Source organism: Triticum aestivum, chromosome 2A (genome assembly GCF_018294505.1).
Source record: "Triticum aestivum cultivar Chinese Spring chromosome 2A, IWGSC CS RefSeq v2.1, whole genome shotgun sequence".
In the NCBI taxonomy this organism is placed as follows: domain Eukaryota; kingdom Viridiplantae; phylum Streptophyta; class Magnoliopsida; order Poales; family Poaceae; genus Triticum; species Triticum aestivum.
The window spans coordinates 169,461,687-169,470,044 of record NC_057797.1 but is presented as its reverse complement, the minus strand read 5'-3'; the positions used below and the strand labels follow the sequence as shown (position 1 = coordinate 169,470,044).

At 41.1% G+C, this 8,358-nt stretch overlaps 2 pseudogenes; both read left to right on the top strand.

The window, feature by feature from the left end:
• Positions 1–7,605: 7,605 nt before the first annotated feature.
• On the top strand, positions 7,606–7,680 carry LOC123038429 (uncharacterized; annotated as a pseudogene).
• Positions 7,681–8,042: 362 nt separating this feature from the next.
• Positions 8,043–8,118, top strand: LOC123038433 (uncharacterized; annotated as a pseudogene).
• Positions 8,119–8,358: the final 240 nt, after the last annotated feature.

Sequence of the window (8,358 nt, the reverse complement as noted above, 5' to 3'; positions counted from 1 at the left end):
TAACTTTCTTTGGCCATGTTATTTTGAGAAGACATGATTGCTTAGTTGGTATGCTTGAAGTATCAGTACAAGAAATATGTCAACTTATGACCTTCTGTCAGTGACCCTCGAAGAATTGGTCATAAATTTATGACCATTTTAGACCAATTGGTCAAAAGCTCTTCAGGGGGCTCCAAACCCTAAACCATTGCGACCATTTTGGTCAGAAAGGTCGTAATTTCCTTACACGAAATGGTCACAAAGCAAACAGTGCTAGTCCGCTGCCTTATTTCTAGTTGTTAATGACCAATATAGATGGTCATAGCCTTGTAGATTGTGGTGGGTTGTGATGACTAGGCGCCATCTCATCAGTTTTGCCTATGTGTCATGTCCATGTGGCAGTTTTTGCCCTAGGTTGTGAAGCAACCTATATTTCTATCATTCCCAAAATTCCCAAAAAAATCTCATAAATTCTTTGGGGCATATCTTCATCAAATATGTAAAAATCCTTCCTTGCCTAGTTCAAAACTAATTCAACAATATTCATTTTCCTATTCTGTTCACAACAACACTTTATGAAGGAAGTGCTATTTATATATTCTTGATTGCCCTCGGAATTTTTGGGCACTCTTTCCTATCCAAATCATTACCGCATGACAAAATTCAGCTCCATTTGCCTAGCAAATCTTCCTCGGCAATTTTCAAAGTTTTTGTCCACCTAGAAGCATTGTGAAGGAAGTACCTTTTTTATATCTCTAAATGACATGAAATGTATACAGTTCCTTCATATGCCCAAATTATCACCCTCCTCCAAATTGCAGCTCAGTCAAATCATCTATGTGAGCCCAGGTTCAATTTATATTTTATGGCCAAATTGGCACGTTGCAAAGCAAGTGTTATATAGACCCCTCCTATTACCCTCAAACTTTTCGTGCACTCTTCCATACCCAAATCATTGCCACATGGTAATATTCAGCTCAATTTTCCTAGTAAATCTTTCTCGGGAAATTTCCAAAGTTTCTACCTCGAGAGAAGCTTTGTGAAGTAAGTACTAGCTAGGCTTACCCAAATGATCTGAAAATTGACCAGCGCATGACCATACCAAAGTAACTTACCTACACCAATTTTGAGCTCATTTCATTCATCCAATCTCTCTCACTAGTTTTCCCAAGTTTCTATCCATAGAAGAGCATTGTGAAGGAACTACTACTTTGGCATGTCCAAATGGTATCAATTTTCTACAATGCTTTCCTATGCCCAAATAACCATCCTCCACAAAATTTCAGCTCACTCCATTCATTATTTTGAGCCCAGCTTCAACATTCATATTTTTGTCCAGCGTGGTACTTTGCAAAGCAAGTACCACCTAGGATCCTCCTTTTGAGCTAAAAATTTGTGAAGACATTCTCCTTAGTAGATGATCATCCTCAGCCAAAACTCACGCCCATTGGCCATGTGCATTTCCCGTACCGCAAATCAAACACTTGGCTGCTAATTCATGTTTGAGCATCGATCGGTCTCCTCGTGAGAATCTTATGTTGTAATTTTCTTCCTAGCACCAACCTGGGGAGTGCCCAACCCACTAGACATGCCTAGGCCGCCCAGAACACATGGCAACATTACGGTCACGCGGTGACCACGCGACGGGCATGCGAGTTTACGCGCTCTAGAGTTGGGCCCTCGGCCACCGCCCAAACCTGGACGTATCGCCACCAAACCATGTATTTATGATTAAATAGGTCCTTATGTAACTAGAAATGATTTTTGGAAAAAATAAATAGCAAACTATGAGGCAGCTGCAGTTCAAATTTGACCCGCTTCCAACTGAATCGGCGGAAATTTGTCTTTTTCCCGAGAGGTGGATCAAAAATTTTTACACCCAACCATTTTGTCAATTGTGCATTAAATATGGCCTAGTATTTTATAAAAATAATTTGGTCCAATATTGCAACAATTATTTGGTAGTTCCTTCACAAAAAAACCTCCTTTCGGGCACTCGAGAAATGGAAAATGGTTTTTTCGTCCAACGAAAATGAAAACTTCCTTAGGCAACATTGTTTGCCATTCCAATATGCACCCTTATGCACAATATGAGATCATTTGAACAAACTATGCCATGAATGTGGCCATAAGATTGATCATTTGGCTTGAAAACCATTGATCTCCACACGTGATAGCTCGTTTCTGAGAACACTTTTTTAAAATAATTGCCATATTACAAGTTTGTTATTTTTCCTGGGAACTTGGCCACAAATAATGACACAATGTGAAGGTTTCCCAATTTTTTGATTTTTTTTTAATTTTTTATGCAAGTTTCAAAATGCGGTCAAAACAGCGAGAATGACCGTTCCTAGCTAGTGGTTGAATCTTGGGATTTTTTTTATGTTTCTCTGATTAAATAGGTACTTATGTAACTAGAAATGATTTTTGGAAAAAATAAATAGCAAACTATGAGGCAGCTGCAATTCAAATTTGACCCGCTTCCAACTGAATCGACGGAAATTTGTCTTTTTCACGAGAGGAGGATCAAAACTTTTTACACCCAACCATTTTGTCAATTGTGCATTAAATATGTCCTAATATTTTATAAAAATTATTTGGTCCAATTTTGCAACAAATATATGGTAGGTCCTTCACAAAAAAACCTCATTTCGGGCACTCGGAAAATGGAAAATGTATTTTCCGTGCAAAGAAAATGAAAACTCCCTTAGGCAACATTGTTTGGAATTCCAAGATGCACGATTGTGCACAATATGAGATCATTTGAACAAACTATGCCATGAATGTGACCATGAGATTGAGCGTTTGGGTTGAAATCCATGAATCTTCACACATGATAGCTCATTTATGAGAACACTTTTCTAAAATAATTACCGTATTACAAGTTTATTATTTTTCCTGGTAACTTGGTCACATATAATGACGCAATGCGAAGGTTTTCCAATTTTTTGATTTTTTTGAATTTTTTATGCCCGTTTCAAAATTCAGTCAAACGGCAGGCTTGACCGTTCCTAGCTAGTGGTTGAATCTTGAATTTTTTTGATGTTTCTCTGATTAAATATATGCTTATGTACCTAGAAATGATTTTTGGAAAAAAATAAAGAGCAAACTACGAGGCAGCTACAGTTCAAATTTGACCCGCTTCCAACTGAATCGACGGCAATTTGTCTTTTTCACCAGAGGTAGATCAAAACTTTTTTCACCCAACCATTTTGTCAATTGTGCATTATATATGGCCTAGTATTTTATAAAAATGATTTGGTCCAATTTTGCAACGATGATTTGGTAGTTCCTTCACAAAAAACCCTCCTTTTGGGCACTCAGAAAATGAAAAATGAATTTTCCGTGCAAATAAAATGAAAACTTCCTTAGGCAACATTGTTTGGAATTCCAAGATGCACCCTCGTGCACAATATGAGATCATTTGAACAAACTATGCCATGCATGTGGCCATAAGATTGATCATTTGGCTTGAAAGCCATGAATCTTCACGCATGATAGCTCATTTCTGAGAACACTTTTTTAAAATAATTACTATATTACAAGTTTATTATTTTTCCTGAGAACTTGGTCACATATAATGACACAATGCGAAGGTTTTCCAATTTTTTGATTTTTTTGAATTTTTTATGCCCGTTTCAAAATGCGGTCAAAACGGCGGGCTTGACCGTTCCTAGCTAGTGGTTCAATCTTGGAATTTTTTTGGTGTTTCTATGATTAAATAGATACTTATGTACCTAGAAATGATTTTTGGAAAAAATAAAGAGCAAACTATGAGGCAGCTACAGTTCAAATTTGACCCGTTTCCATCTGAATCGACGACAATTTGTCTTTTTCACCAGAGGTAGATCAAAACTTTTTTCACCCAACCATTTTGTCAATTGTGCATTATATATGGCCTAGTATTTTATAAAAATGATTTGGTCCAATTTTGCAACAATTATTTGGTAAGTCCTTCACAAAAAACCCTCCTTTTGGGCACTCAGAGAATGAAAAATGAATTTTCCGTGCAAAGAAAATGAAAACTTCCTTAGGCAACATTGTTTGGAATTCCAAGATGCACCCTCGTGCGCAATATGAGATCATTTGAACAAACTATGCCATGAATGTGGCCATAAGATTGATCATTTGGCTTGAAAGCCATGAATCTTCACGCATGATAGCTCATTTCTGAGAACACTTTTTTAAAATAATTACCATATTACAAGTTTATTATTTTTCCTGAAAACTTGGTCACATATAATGACACCATGCGAAGGTTTTCCAATTTTTTGATTTTTTTGAATTTTTTATGCCCGTTTCAAAATGCGGTCAAAACGGCGGACTTGACCGTTCCTAGCTAGTGGTTGAATCTTGGAATTTTTTTGGTGTTTCTATGATTAAATAGATACTTATTTACCTAGAAATGATTTTTGGAAAAAATAAAGAGCAAACTATGAGGCAGCTACAGTTCAAATTTGACCCGTTTCCAACTGAATCGACGACAATTTGTGTTTTTCACCAGAGGTGGATCAAAACTTTTTTCACCCAACCATTTTGTCAATTGTGCATTATATATGTCCTAGTATTTTATAAAATTGATTTGGTCCAATTTTTAAACAATTATTTGGTAGGTCCTTCACAAAAAAACCTCATTTGGGGCACTCGAAAAATGGAAAATGATTTTTTGTGCAAAGAATATAAAAAATCCCTTTGTTGATACTGTTTACTATTCCAAGATGTAAACTTTTGTAGAGTATAAAGAACTCATTTTGAACAAATATAAAGAATATAAAGAATATCATGTGAACAAATATTTGGTAGGTCTTTTACAAAAAAGAACTCATTTTGAGCACTAAAAATGGAAAATGATTTTTTCGTGACCTATTTAAAAGGTCATAAAGTCTTCAAATTGTTTGTTGCGTTCTGATTGGTCTATAGGCATATCACGTGGATCATGCATCCGACACCGTCGGATGCTCCGGGATCCAACGGCGGACCTCATCCCCTCACCCTCTCACCCACGTAGCCCTCTCACCCCCCTCACCCACGCAGCCCCCACTCCCCACCGTTCCAACCCTAGCCCCCACGCCCCCACTCTCCCGCACCCGCACCTGCTCGCCAAACCCTAGCCGCCGCCGCCCCCGCACCATGGTCGTCGACGGCGAGGAGCCCGAATCCCCATGCCTCCCAAGCGCCCGAAACTCTAGCCCGCGGCGCAGCCATGGCAACCGAGCTCTGGATCCCATCGACTCCCCCATCGCACCCCTCCTCTCCTCGCAGCTGTCGCCACCTCCTCCCTCGATCCAGTCCTCTCCCCAGCCTCCTTTCCCTGATCTAGTTCTCTCCTCGCCGCTCCCACCCACCGCCGACCTCGCAGCCATCCTCACCACCGCCGCCGACCTCGTCCCTCCCTTCCCTCACCATCTTTCCCTACCCTATGCCCTAGATCGAGTCGAGAAGCTCGGCCGACGCGCTAGGGTTCCGTTTGGTCAGCTTCACGCCGGCTCTCCGGTTGGCCGCCCGCTCGACGATGGATCTCCCGCCGCTCTCCCACTAGGCGCTCTTCGCGGCCCTCCGGTCCGCGGACGCCGAGGCCGTACGCCGCCTCCTGGCCGGCGCCCAGGAGTCTGCGCTCTATGTCCCGGCGGACGCCGAGGCCGTGCGCCTCCTCCTCCCACTCTACGACCTCGAGGCCGCCAAGCTCCGCTCCCGCCTCGACCTCGATGCCTTCCACGTCGCCGCCAAGCAAGGGCACACCAGTGAGCCCCTCTTCTCGCTTGATTAGTAGCTTCCGCTGGGTTTTTTAGAACGATCCAAGTCCAGTGTGTTGCAGCAAGTTTAACCGATTCTCATTGGGCTCAATTGCAGGGTTTGATGCTCCGAGGAACAGCATGGAGTTCGCCATGGAGGCGCCCCACAGCTACGGCGTCTTCCAAGAGGACGTCCCGGTGAGTAGTACAATCCCCTTCCCTGTTCTTTCTCTCTATCCGTCAGACTAATTCACTGCATCATTTTCTTCCCTGGCCCGTGTATGCATGCGTCTGGTAAATTATTTTGTTTCCAGAAAAAGGACCTGGAATTCCTTTTTTCTCCTTTCATTCCAGTCATATACTACTGTCCAATTTTCAGTTAGGTGGGTAGATCTTTCTTGACAGATGATATGCATTGTCCATCCGTCCTTGGCAGCTCTGTTGCTAGGTGTACTTGTACCTGACTGTTGTTGCCTGAGAAGACAGCACGAAACACCTATTAATAATGCTGTCAAACAAACAGTAGACCACCATCTACTGCTGCTGGGCACAATCACGTTGCCCCTTAATTACCTGGCCATTCTCTGCATCATTGCTTACCATCCTTTGCCTACCAATAAGTAGGAGGCCATGTTGAGTTGATGGCATTGTTCTTTAAACTAGATTAGCACTGCTGCTTTCCTCCGCCCCTCTTCTCCCTCGACGGTGTTCTCATCCGCCACAGTAGCTTACTGACACGGTCATTGGTTCTGTCTTTGTTTTGTTGGCAGCAGGGGAAGAAGGAGGAGGAGGAGTTCAGCGCGGGGCCCCTCTCCATTCTCATGCTCAGCGTCAAGAACAACGCCCTGGTTGGTTTGGTTTGGTTTGGTCGACTTCTTGCCTCTGTTGATTGAGATCTCAGCTTAGCGAGGGCATATTTTCTGTTGTAGTAGTCGACATGCTTAGCGAGCTCAGCTCACCCCGCTCGTCGTCGACCTGCCCGACGGTGGCTATGGCGGGACCCTCGAGATCGTCATCTTCCTGACCGGGACCCTTGGTTAGTGAAATCATTTGTTTTCCATGACATTCAGACTTTGCTATAGTTTACTGAAACTATTGTGGTCTGAAGAACAGTTTACTGAAATTGTTCCAAGTCTGAAAAACAGTTGTCTGAATCTGTTGAAATCTGAAAGTGTGAGTGTGAGGTGTCTGAAACTATTCTAATCTTATAGATAACCTGTGAACAAATTTACTTGTGTTGAATAACCTGTGAACAAATTTAGGACTTTGGAGTTGTCTAAAACTGTTGTAGTCTTGTAGAAAAGTAAAAGTAGTTGGATGGAAATAGATTTCTCAGTCTATGTAATAGATGGTCTGAAGCTAGTTGCAAATTTCTTTCCTTGATTCAGATAATTTAGTAAGTCCATTTCATAACATCTGCTGCTAGTAGAAATTATGGAAGCTAAAAAGCCAAATCAAGTTCAGTCATCTCATTTCACCTTTGGAAAGAAGATACTAATTTTCTAAACTGTGAATTTGATGTTAACATCTTATATGTGCGTCTTATATGTCCATTTCATAACATGGTGCGTCTTATATGTGTGTTTGATGTTAACGTCGCTTGTGGTTTTGCAGGGTTCTGAGGCTGAAGCCTGGGCACCATCAGGGTATGTTGTTTCCCTGTCCTGTTTCTTCAATGCTCAATAGTTGCTTGTGCGACTGCTACTAGTCTTTTATGTAATGCTAAACTAAAATGGGTCTAGTTATACTAATCATTCCATGAAAGTTCAGTCTGATTTGCTGGTACTCTAATAGAATCATTGTTTGCTCATGCTCAGAATCATTGTTTGCTCATGCTCAGAATCATTGTTTTACATATGTTACTTGTGATGTTCTGCTGGTTGAGATGTGCATGATCTGGGTGATGAAGAAAATTGTTCGGATTCCCACTGATTTTCATGATTATTACAACCAGATACTTCTGACGGATCATGCCATCTCTTGGACTATATATGTACTCCCTCCGTAAACTAATATAAGAGTGTTTAGAATACTAAACTAGTGATCTAAACACTCTTGTATTAGTTTAGAGAGGGAGTACTCCTTTATTATTGAGCAAATACTTTCCTTTGATTTTTTGCAAACCTCTTAGCAGTAATTTTCGTATCCTCTTTTTGTGTTCTGCTGGCTGATGAGATGTGCATTACCTGGGTGATGAAGAAAATCGACGGGTCACGCCATCTCCTGAAGTACATTTGCACATTTTTACTGCTTTAGACTGACTGTACATGCATTCCTTCATTGGTTATGAACCTTATTGCTCATTGTGTTCTGTTGGGTTGAACTGCATGATTCCGGGTGATGAAGAAAATCGTTCGGATTCCCACTGATATTTCATGATTAGTGTAACCAGCTACTTCTGATCCATAGCTTGTACTGCAACTAATGTGTCATGCGTTTTGTGGCAGCAACAGCAGCTAGCAGGAGCAATTCTATTGCTGGTTTGCATTGAAGATATTGTATTCTGTTGCTATATCATTGTTTAATAAAACCACATCATGATGCTCACATGAGATATCCACATGTTTCTGTGCTGTTTTGCTACAAGCTGTGTGTTGATTTGATAACAGGAGTTTCCTTGTCCTGGTCCTATACTGCATTTTGACTC